General features: G+C 40.6%; 1 protein-coding gene across 5 annotated transcripts in view; it reads left to right on the top strand.

Annotated features, from left to right (window-relative positions):
* Positions 1-10,702: 10,702 nt before the first annotated feature.
* Positions 10,703-11,873, top strand: part of FLT3LG (fms related receptor tyrosine kinase 3 ligand) — a 619,298-nt gene continuing 618,127 nt past the window's right edge. For 2 of the 5 annotated variants that reach the window (XM_069606286.1, XM_069606302.1), the window contains exon 1: positions 10,703-10,855. The gene's annotated coding sequence lies outside the window, so the exon portion shown is untranslated. The remainder of the gene's footprint in view (positions 10,856-11,873) is intronic. The other 3 variants (XR_011260435.1, XM_069606332.1, XM_069606316.1) reach the window with 2 other exon arrangements.

Here is an 11,873-nt window from a genome sequence, read left to right as displayed (position 1 = left end):
ATACACTGACAGCAGAATATGTTGCCAGGGGATAGTATATGCCGAAGAACATTGTTAATGTGGTTCGTCTGAATTTGGGGCAAAATTGACATAAATATTCAAGTGAAGTCATGTGGTCTATAAAACTTCTTTCTGAACAAATATTTATTTAAGAAACAAATATCTTTTTGATAAATATATTTGTCATTAATAAATGTACATGCCCATATTTTGTAAATAAAAATTGAATTAAACCATTCTACATTTTTATTATTGACTTTTTAATTGTCATTTTTGTAATTATATTTTCTTTTTGCAATGTAAGCAATTCATTTTGTCTGTTTTACTTTGTCCTTGTCCCTTTGTCTCTCTTTGAATAAATGTATACATATTTTTTCAACAAATTACTTTTGCATTAATGTTTATCACCTTAACATCTCTCTAAATAAATTTGAAAAAAATAATGTTGTTTTCTGTATTTCTTGTTCCCACCAATTTATACAGTATATTTATTTTAAAATAAAACGTAAATGTTTGTATTCATTTATATTTAAATCTTACTTCTTAATTTTCATTATATCTATATGAATATGTACATCTTAAACCATATAACTATTTCTCATATACAATCTCAAAATCAGTTTATGTGGTATGAATGGATCGCTCCTTCATTCTGTAGCTTTTGCTCATTATGTATTCATCAGATTATTCAGGAATTGGGCTTGGGGCGAAAGAAGACGCTTGAATTACAAAAAGTGAGCTCTGAACTACAGCAGGCTATGGGCCAACATGTAGTTCTGGGTTGTTTGCGCGGTTTGCCAGCTGTAAGTAATAATGAGTATTCTTAAACCGCCGGCCACCCATGCTCTGGTGCGGATAATTAATGGTGTGAAGCACGGGCGGACGCAGCGTTGCTGGTGAGGAGATCTGGAGGAGATTGCGACGCAGGAGGTATGCTGATGTAAGGGACCGGGATAGAGCAAGAACAACGCTTCATTCTCCTGAGTCCAGGTGGCCTTGCGAGGCAGCCGGGCACACATTTGAGTGGGAAAATAATTTTGTTACATTGTGCAGGATATTGGCTTACACGCTTCTCCTTACATACTGAGTTGAGAATTCTAAGAGGGGACGCATTCCAAACTATTGTGTGGAATATGTACTGAACTTGACTACAGTGACAATCATGTTTGACGAACGCTATTGTTAGCGCACAGGTCTAAAAGTTAAAGGCATGCCACAAGTGCTGTTAAAACAGTAACAACACGTTATCTTGAATGTTCCATGCAGTATAGGGGTGACTCCATAAGGCAAAGTGGAAGGAGTGCTTCTTCAATGTAATGTCGTTTGTTTGTTTGCTTATTATCGCCCAGAGGGCCATGTGTATTGTTTCTTCATGAAATGGGAATTCCCTTGTCTGTGCCATACAGCTTGCTCTAAGAGCTATGTCCTGCATTGTGGTCAAATAAGCATTATGTTGTGCATTTCGTCCAGCTAGGTTCCGTGTTAGTGTGTGATGTTGCATTAACTCATGTAATATGTGCTTTCATGTTGTGTTGCTCTGAGTAAGTAAGTGCTAGGCTTATGGTTCATGCAGGAAGTTAGGTTGTTGGGTATAACTAGAAAAAGCCATGTCTTGGAGGTTAGGATTTAGGAGTACAGGTTTGTGCATAGTTTATGCCTTGATGTACATGCATGATATCGCTCCCCCACCTTTCCCTTATCTGTCCACACCCTTTCCCTAATCCCTCTTTCCCCCTATTGGCTACCACGTGCTGTGTTATCAATATCCAGGGGCCCGTGCCAACCACGGTGGGAGGGTCGATCTATTCGGTTTCTGTGGTTCAGGAGAGGGGGTCGATACCCTCTAATCCCTTCAATATTTGACAGATTTCTTCAGTTTGAACTTATAATTCTCTCTAATTCCATTTCTTTGGAATTGTAATTTGCTTCTGTGAATCTTTTCAAATATCCAAAGAAATCACCATGTTAAAATGTCTATGCATATCTGTTGCATTTATATTTTTTGTTTATTTATATCATGTTTATGATTCATTATGTCTTTTCTTCTCTGGTTTTCTGTCACTTTGTCTGAATATACATGGAGAAATTATCATTTGATCAGCCGTTTTGTCTTTATTATTATGTTTTACTCTTTTTCTTAAATGTTTTTTTCTAAATGTCTTAGAAAAAATATATTTGTATCAACCTTTGTCCATGTTTCCATACTTGACCATCTATATCCCCCATAAATTTGTTTTCAGTACATAATACTCAAATCACTATTTATTGGTATTACTGACTGGATTGTTTATCTGTTTATATTTGTTGAAATTTTAATTGTTAGTGTGCGTGTACCTGTGACAACATTTTAACTCAACACCGTACAACTAATTGTCTGGAGTGCTGTGACTGGTGGTATGGTTCTCTGTTTGTGACTCTCTACCCACAGTACTGGAGACTCATTTGTAACCCTATACCCACAGCAATCGAGACTCAAAGGTTTTGCAGCCACACATCCTTTGACCGAAGGTGCATGTGTGACTCTATCGTTTTGGCTATGTATAGCTCTGCGCCTACCAATGCCCACCTTGTTCATTCACACTCCCTATCACTTCTTCTCACTGTGACTCGCTCTCCAACCATCACCCTCACTCTCACCCTCCATCACTCCCTCTACCTCCACATCTTCCTCACTCCATCTATAACACTCACCCTCTCTATCTCCATCTCTATGTACCCATCCCTCTGTATCCATCACTCAATGTCTCTCTATCCATATCTCCATCTCTATCTATCCATCTGTCTCTATCCATATCTCTCTCCATCCATCTGTCTGTTTCCATATGTATATATCCATCTCTCTCTATGCATCTCTCCATCTCTCTCTCTTTCCATATGTCTCTATATCCATCTCTCTACATCCATCTCTCTCTCTCTCATCCCTGTTTATCCATCTCTTTCCATCACTCTCTCTTTTTCACTCTCTCTCTATAACCATCTTTCTCTTTTGATCTCCCTAACCATGTCTCTACCTGCCACTCTCTCCATCTCTGTAACTCTGTCTCTCAAACTCGGCTTTCCTCTATACACCTGCCTCCCAAACCCTTGGTCTGTCTGTATGCCTGTCTGGAGTGTTGTGTCTGATTGTATCGATCTCTGTTTGTGACTCTGTACCTCCAGCACTCAGGAATCAATGGTTCTACAGCAGGGATGTCATTTCACCAAATGCCTGGGATAGTGGAGCGACATTACATGACCCTGACCTCTGATGACATCACAGGAAGTGGTGTAATTTGACCCAACCCCAAAGTGACATCGCAGGAAGCTATGGAATATGACCTTTCACCCCTTAACAAAACAGGAAGGGGCATCACATAGCATTGCTCCTAAGTACACAACTAAAAATATGGTTACGATATTGCTGTGTGATATACATTTCATACAAGAATGGATCACCATATGTATCGTTAATATCAGTGTTTATAGGCCCATATTACCAAATACTGTGCATGCAAGTAGACATCCAAAACCAAATGATAATGATGTGTTATTATAAAGCACTTACGTTTAAGTGCTTTATATAGAACAAATATACATACAATGTCACCCAAATTGTGTTAGTACTCATTTATAGACCTCAAAAGAATGAAAGGCTGAGTTGAGGTGTTTAAGAACAGACTAAATCAGTGACTCACCCCCTGAAGTTTGCCTGAAATAAACCTTTAATGAGTCTAGCAATTATTGTATAGAATTCCAGTTATACCTATTATTTCTTATTTAGGGTCACTGCTCAAAGTGTTACACTTGTGCAACCCTCTGTCTTTCTTTTTTTTCAAGATGCCTGAACAAGAACACCAGCTACTCCAGAAACAAAGAGCCACATCGTGCCCATCCACACATTGCCCCATACTAACTTTCCATTCCTTGATGGACTGGCAAACGTACTTGTCGAATATAACATGTAGAAGGAAATGCTATATTGAGAACAAATCATAATTCAAGCGTAGCCCATAGCCACACAATGCTCCCAGTGACATGCAGGCGTCTTCGAGCCCCTGCTTCCAATTGAATGCTGGAACATGTAATTTCATTTTCCCATTTTAAGGATGGGTCTAAAAGTTTCAGTATGCAGTGCGAAGAAAAACAAAGGGCTAGCTCATAGGCACCGACATGTAACTGGGAAAGTTAGGAGCTATGCTGTAACTGAGAAACACCTGTAGACCAGGCATGGTGACAGATTAACATAAGCCTTATGTATCTATATATATAAAAAGCTTAGGTATATTTACGTACTCAGCTGATGCAATTTATCAGTGTTAGGTTGCCTTCTGCTGTCCAAATGGCAAAGTGCACCTCTGTGTGTCCTTCCACTTCAACAACTATCATTTTAAGAAACAGAATGGGCACAGTTCTACGCAGTCACCTTCACCATCCACTATCACAAACATTCTGAAAAATACCATGTTACTTCTTTCCATCCCCATTTCTCTTCACACAGGGCACAGTGGTTCCAGTGTCAATGAACAGTTAATTACTGGCTCAACGTTTCAGTCTCTAAAGAGTGAAACACTGTAGGACAAATGCCTCCTCATGAGCTAAAACTGAAAGTAGGTGCTGTAATTATGCTACTACTTATTCTTATGCCATTACGGGGACTCTGCAATTGAACAAGGTTGACAATTAGGTGTCTACAAAGACACATCATAGAGCACTGTGTAATTGACTGATTAGACGTAGATACTGTCTTTCAAATTCAAAAGAAGACAGTTTCCTATACGTTTATCTTTTTCAATGATCATTAATAAGTCACAGGGACCTATGCCCCCTTCCTGGAAGAGATCAGTGGTAATTCCGATATTTAAGAAGGGGAACACAAGTGACCCTATGAAATACCGAGAAATATTGACCTTTAAGATATGCTAGAACAGCATGTGCTATGACGGGAACAGCTGGTGTACTGAAAAGCATAAAAAATCATTGTCTGATTCAGTTACACGATGCCTGTGTATTGGCAGAATAGATACAAAGTAATGTATACTTTAAATGTAGGTAATAATGTTACATCTATCGGCAATGGGTACTAATTAGAGTTCTTACTTTTCTTGATACGTCATAAAAATGTGTGCATGTCATGGAAGCCATTTGTCCAAGGATGGAGTCTTCTCACAAAACTGCAGCACTGCTATCACAACCGGAACAGTCATATCGATCTTCTGGGACGATTGTGTCTCCTGTTTACCCATCTGCTCTGCCCGTCATCAGGACAAACATTCCCACATTTCATCAATGAATACAACTGGAGAGCACAGCTTATTTGTTTATGTGGAACAAACCATTTGTTCTAGAAAGTGGAACACCATGTGCTTCGTATTAATAATGGGTCAAGAGAAGACAGAGGACCTCCCAATATGGACTTTTATGTGAGTCAATGGAACTTTCTCATGCACGATTGAATTACTCAGAATAAAACATTGCAGAATTCAAAAAAACGAAGATGTCAATTTTTTGGAGAGTAATTTAACAACTATCGTAACCAAAAAACAGAATGTGACCATCGATTAGAACAGGATTCCAATCACTTGGCGTACACAATATTCTATTGTATCTGTTCTTTCAATTAATATATATATAAAAGTTTTGAATGGCTCAATTATATGTAGTTAAATGTTTTCATTACAATCCAAAATATAAAGCCATATTAAATTCCAAACTCAGCCAAATTTCTGAAAAGTACAACCTGTTATCTTCTTTTTGTGATAAGCGAGTAAACATAATAACTGTGTGCGGCACAGTGCATGTACATTTAATGAGTTTCTTCCGTGTTTTGCATTCAGAAAGGTGATTGCGTAGATACTGACAGCAGATATTTGGCTATGCTAATCACCAATGTCACGACAAGGGGCCTAGCACATCGGTCTGACATGTCGATGTCATTTTGAGCGGTGTAATGATTTATTGCCAGCCAGAGGACTTGAATTTAGAGCTATCGATCAACGGATTAGATTATCGCAAGATTGTGTTTTCCAACATGTGGGGTTTCCCATGTGTAAATGTTTGGAAATCAAAGGTAAGATGCCTTGGAAAAAAATGAAATCACTCGATATAGGCTCAAAAAAACATTCCCTGTCCATCGGGCAAATATAATCCCTTAGAGAACTTCTCCTTTAATATTCATGTGTTGATGCTGTGAGACGGCAGGAAGCTACCCACTTATCAGTCACTCACTTTACCCAATTTCACACCCACAAGTACTCTGAGTTCCCCCTTATTGTTAAGATGATTTCTACATGAATTAAGGCAGGTGTGTACAGCTAAATTAAATAGTGACATATTACCATCTAGTGTCTCTTTATTTTTATTACATCCTGTTTCCATCTCAGGTACTTTTTATTGAGATCATTACTCCCTACTTCTAGGCCTAATATTCTTCCTGAAATCAGCTAAGGAGCACCATGACACTATTGCCCTCATGGTAAATAACGTCCTCAATTCATCGCTACAAACAGGCATGGTTCCCCTTAGCCCTTAAAGAATCAGTGATTGTACCTTTCCTCGTTAAGCAGACATCAGATTCCTTCCAATGTTTTTTTAAACTGCTGTAGGTCTACCTTGGTTATCAAAATACAGGTGAACGGGTCAGTACAAATAGCATACCCGCTTATCGCTCATTGTCAATTCACAGAAGATTTAAGTACCACACCTGAATTGTTGTAATACTTCTTTTTATGATTTGCAGCATATACTGGACAATTTGCTTCCCGTCTGTTCCCTTTCCACTTCACCAGTTTCCTGGTATTTTTACTAATTTAGCGGAGCCGCTGCTGGCTCACCTGAGGTCCTAATAGGTCCGGATGATGCTTGTTTTTATTTCTGGTTAAGTTTTCTCCGTTTTTCCAGTGTCCAGTGGAGTTAATGGGGCCCCTCTCTTACAGTCATGGGGGTTGGTTTTATGTGCAAGAGTATACATTGAAGAGAGGTAAGGTCTCTCTTCTAGGATTTTCCTTAGCTAAGTGAAGGAAGTTTATCTTTTCCCTAGGAAGGGAGAATCTCCCTCAGTGGAATAGAGGGGTCTGGGAAGGGTGTTCTTTTCCATTCATGTTATTACGGCCTCTCTGTCACTGGGTGTTTCAGCAACTCAGCATTAGCCATCGCCGCAAGTGTCTGTCAGTACGATTGCTCAAGGAGACACTTGCATGGCAGGTAGACCTTTTTTGGTTCCCTCTGGATATTGTTCTGCAATGAAGTGCTAGCACAGTGCTGGGGGTGTCTAGTTAGTTCAGATTTACTAAGACGAAGGTTAGACCTCCGTAAAGCAGCTTCATATTAACTGTTTAGTGATCCGTTTTCTTTGCAGTTTAGAGTCTTTCTCAATACTTGGTGTTCAGTGGGTCCTCCTTCGGTTACTTTATGTTCCCCTAGGGGTTTTATCAACCATGGGGGAGGGGAAAGGTCCAAGCACCTAGCACTTCTAGTGGGGAGTTCAGGCATCACTATGATGGGAGCGATTGGATGTAGATAGGTTCCTCTTTGCCAAATGTGTCTCTTAAGGGTCAGGTTTATGTAAGTATCTCCCTATGGTCATGATAGCAGAGTTCCTTTTTTTCAGGGTTTGAGGGGGTCTGAGGGTCTCCGTCTTTATGGCTTGACAAATGTATCTCTTCCGGGGTTTTTCAAGGATTTGGGGAATATCTCTGTCATCAGTGTCCCCTGGTTGGGCTCTTCTTAGTAAGGATGTTATTTAACACCTACCTGCTGGGTTTCAGGTGTGGCCCCTCTCTTCCATCCTGTTTCTGCCTCCAGAAGACGTAATCTTTTTCTGGGTTTAGAAAGGTTTACTGGTATAAAATGGTTTACTTAAGGACAGGACTGCGGGTTCAACCTCTTCTGGGTGCACAAGGCCCTCAAGTCTTTTGCTTTTTAGCTCACCTAAGCTAGGTTGTCCTATAACATGTTAATAAGGTGTCCCTTTGACTCCCGCTTGGGCCTTCTACCAAAGGTTTGCCGTTCCAGTTCTGTTTCTCCAGGGTAGTGATGTGATGTGTTTTGTTTCTATTATGATTCCTTTCATCAACACATGGGATGGAACCAACCATTCTTTCACCCCTCGGGGGAAGGGGGGAATTCTTAATCTCCAGGAGAACTAAGTGTTTAACTTCTTTCGCTTACTGTCTAGGTACCATAAGTTGGTATGGCTTTAAGTGTTTTAAATGTTTGATGTTGAAGACAAAGGAGATTATTATTCCTATCTTTTCTCCGGCCTATTGCTATAGGAAGACTTTTGTCTGGGGTCCCCCCCGCCTCTTTTTAACCAGTTGGTTTTGGTGGCCAGCGAGGAATGCTGGAGTTGGCACATCTTCCTGGTTCTTTGCAGTTAAGACTGCTATGCCTTAGGACAGTTATTGGGGCAGCTTTGCCTGGGGGAATACTTTTGCAATCAGTTGATTGGTCAAAATAGAAACGTTTAAAACACTTATTCTCCCATTATTATTATTATGATGGTATTGTCACTATTGTGTTGATCATGTTGTAATTAATATGATGCAAAGGCTTCAAACTTATATAATATGAGCCTCCTATCTTGCCATAGAATGACTAATCCCCCTCACTAGCGTGAGAAGGGGGTTTAGATTCTATTAAAGACAAGGAGGTGAGTATTATCTCACCCACCCACCGTTGATATGATATGATATGGCATTTATAGTGCACCTATACACAGGTGTTTCAAGAGAGAACATTCTTTAGTTTGTTCTTCATCCCATCCACCCACCCTTCTTTGTTTTTTTTTTGTTTACAGCTTTGGGCTGAGATGTTCTGTTGAGGAATGTTAGTAACAGTTACAAGATGTGGAGAGTGCGTGATCCGAGAGCTTTGCTGGATTGTGTTATCATCTGGTCTGTGCAGTGGACGTCTGGTTCAAGACAGCTACAGAAAGAGGAGTTGGGATTGGAGTAAAGGACTTATATAGAGGAGGGTCCCTGCCCATTGGTCTCCTGCAGGGCATGGCCTGTCCTCCATGATGGATTGGGGAGTTCCCCCTTACATTGACATGAACTCTATTTAGTTCTGTGTTTCAAACTTTTTAGTTTGTAAAAGTGTTTTCATTGCTGCTTTGGTTTCAGAGTAAATATTGTAATGCATAATACTCGCCTCCTTGTCTTTAATAGAATCTAAACCCCCTTCTCACGCCAGTGACCGGATTAGCCATTGTTTGACATTTTCTTTCGATGACAATGTTAATATTATTCAGAAATTGGCATGTTGTCAGGCTCCATGTCCCAATCGAGTAGCTAATATTGTAATCAAGAAAGATCTGATGCTATGGGCATATCTTATTTTTAGGATGCTTAATACAAATGCAAATGCAAAATGCAAATATAGTAATTACTGGCATGATACCAAATAGTTGGAGGAAATCTATCGTATTGCCGGTACATAAAAAGGGATCCCGCGATCTTGAGTGAAGAAGCTTCTACTGAAGTACTTGGAGTATGGCTCAGGGACAGACATGAGATGGATTCTTTCACAAACAGATTGGTTTGGAAATGTCCTTGCTGTTAAACTATGGATTAGATGAAGGAAAGAGCTATAAACTCGGACAGAATTAATAATATAGAATGGATAATGTTTAAATAAACCTTTTAAATATTATGGTGAGAACTCCAGCTTTGAAGGTTAGAAGCTTTATACTGAAATTGCGTTTCAGACCAATACAGACTATGGTTTTATTGGGTACTTGGACAGAGACGCCCTACCAAGAGAGAACTTGCAGAATATGTGACTTGGAGGTTGAAACCATAAGACATCTATCGACTGCTTGTTCCGAATTGACATAAATGTATCTTACAGGGTATAGTTTTATGGTGAGACGGTTATCAAGCATACACACAGAACAATTTTTGTGCATTTTTGTATTCGGGCGATGTATTGATTCTTAATCATGCTGCTATTCATATATAGCTGGAAATAGAAAAAATCCTTGCTGCTAAAAAGTCATGAATAATACATGCTGTGTTTTTAAAATGACGTATAATGTATCGTGGTGTTTATTTTCTCCTTTTAAATTATGTTGTGTAGTAGGTGTAAAAGGTTTATGTTAATCACTGCACTAAATAAACAAACAAAAAGGAAAACAGTACTATGCGTGCCTGCTACAGCAACCATGTGATCTTGGGCAAACATTCGGTATGGAGAGCGCTTATTTATGAATGCCTTCCATCTAAGTTCGTGTTCCAAACTGCATCGGTTAATCTCAAAATTAGCCGAATTTACAAACAAGTGTCAGTCCAAAAACACCCACTATCTACCACTGACGGCACCCTTCTCTGTTAATTAATTAGCGTTGTAGTTATTTGAGTCATAAGAGAGCAAAAACAGCCATTTTTTTTCTAAACTGCCCACTTTATCAGGGGCCGTCGTTCCCCAGCAATAATTGTCAGGAACCGTGTCCGGTCCTGATAGCACTTTGAAGAAATTGCCAGTTATGTGGTGTATAATTTTGAGCTGCTTTACTTTCTTCCCGCAGGCATGCAGTCCCTTCCAATGGAACTAAACGGCAATGATTCTCCAGCCGCTTTCTGAATGAACGTTCCCCTTGAGAATTCCCAATTCTCTAGTTTGCACAGAGGCTGCCGAGGAAGCCACCAGGTGTCACCCCTTCCCACATAAGAAAGTTGAAAAAAGTGGGACATTCGGGCAGAAGTATATTTCTGAAAGGGGTGCGTCCTTTACTCTCTTTCTCTTTCGTTTTTGAGGACGCAGCGTGCACTCGGGAGCTGGGACGCCGGGCTGGGACTATGGAAGTCGGGCATGTGCAGGAAAGCCAGCGGGTGAGGAAGTAACGAGTACTGGATGCAGTGTGGACTGCGTTGATTCACAGGTGAGTTGCGGATTGACAGACTTGTGCTCGTCTAGCGGTAGGTCCGTGACACAACGTGGGCAGGGAGGAGAGGAGGCGAGAACGCGGGGAATACAGAAATCGCTTTTTGCTGAACGCACCGAGGCAGGGATCTGGGGAAAGTGTGAAACGGAGTTGAAACAGAGTAGTTTATTAGGAAAGGGCCCCAGGTTACAGGGTTGCGACGCAGAAACTCCGGTTCCAGACCCAGACTCCGTACCTCGCCTCCCACCGTCAAGTGAACGGCGTGTTAGCCGCCTTGCACGCATTTACACCTTCAGCAAGCCACACACTTTGGGGGCGTGAGGGTTGGAGGGGGACGTTAGGTGGCAGTTTTGAAATTTCACTAATTACAATAAATGTAACTTAAAAAAAAAATCTAATAGGCTGAGTAGTGTGGGTTCACTTTGCTTCTCTTACCAGATCCCTACATGTAATAAATTACAGACAACTTACGTGTATGGAGAAATTGTAGGCAGTAGGCATTTTATTTTCTTACAGAAAATACAACACAACAAAATAAATACACTGCCATATGCTTTTGGGCACCTTGTGTCCAGTCCTGAAGTTGCCCAAGGCTCCTCCTGAGTCCTTGTTATCCCTGGGCCTTCGTTCCTGGGCACATGCCGCCACACCTGAGCGGGTGTTCTCTACGCCCGCTCAGGTCCCCCCAAAAGCACCCTACCTACAACCTCGTTCTTGGAGTGCCCTAAAAATGTTGTCGGAAAACACCCCCATCCCTTTCCTTGATAGGTGTTCCCCATCCTGGTGAAACATGTCCGGATTGCTCCGGTGTAAGCCATGTCTTATGAAGTGCAGACCTGTGTTCCTGCAGTACTTTTCTACTGATTTATTTAGTTTCTTTCTGGCTATTTCGATTGCGTGCCTCTTCTGTGCCCCATACCAGACCCTTCTTGGTATTATTTCTGACATAAAAATCTTGGTTTTCCACCAGCTGCGGGCTATGCTATGCAGCGACTCGCAAATGTTCCTTTGTAAT

Source organism: Ambystoma mexicanum, chromosome 1p (assembly GCF_040938575.1).
Source record: "Ambystoma mexicanum isolate Mex_15411 chromosome 1p, UKY_AmexF1_1, whole genome shotgun sequence".
In the NCBI taxonomy this organism is placed as follows: domain Eukaryota; kingdom Metazoa; phylum Chordata; class Amphibia; order Caudata; family Ambystomatidae; genus Ambystoma; species Ambystoma mexicanum.
The sequence above is the reverse complement of the archived record's forward strand: the minus strand, read 5'-3'. Positions and strand labels throughout refer to the sequence as shown.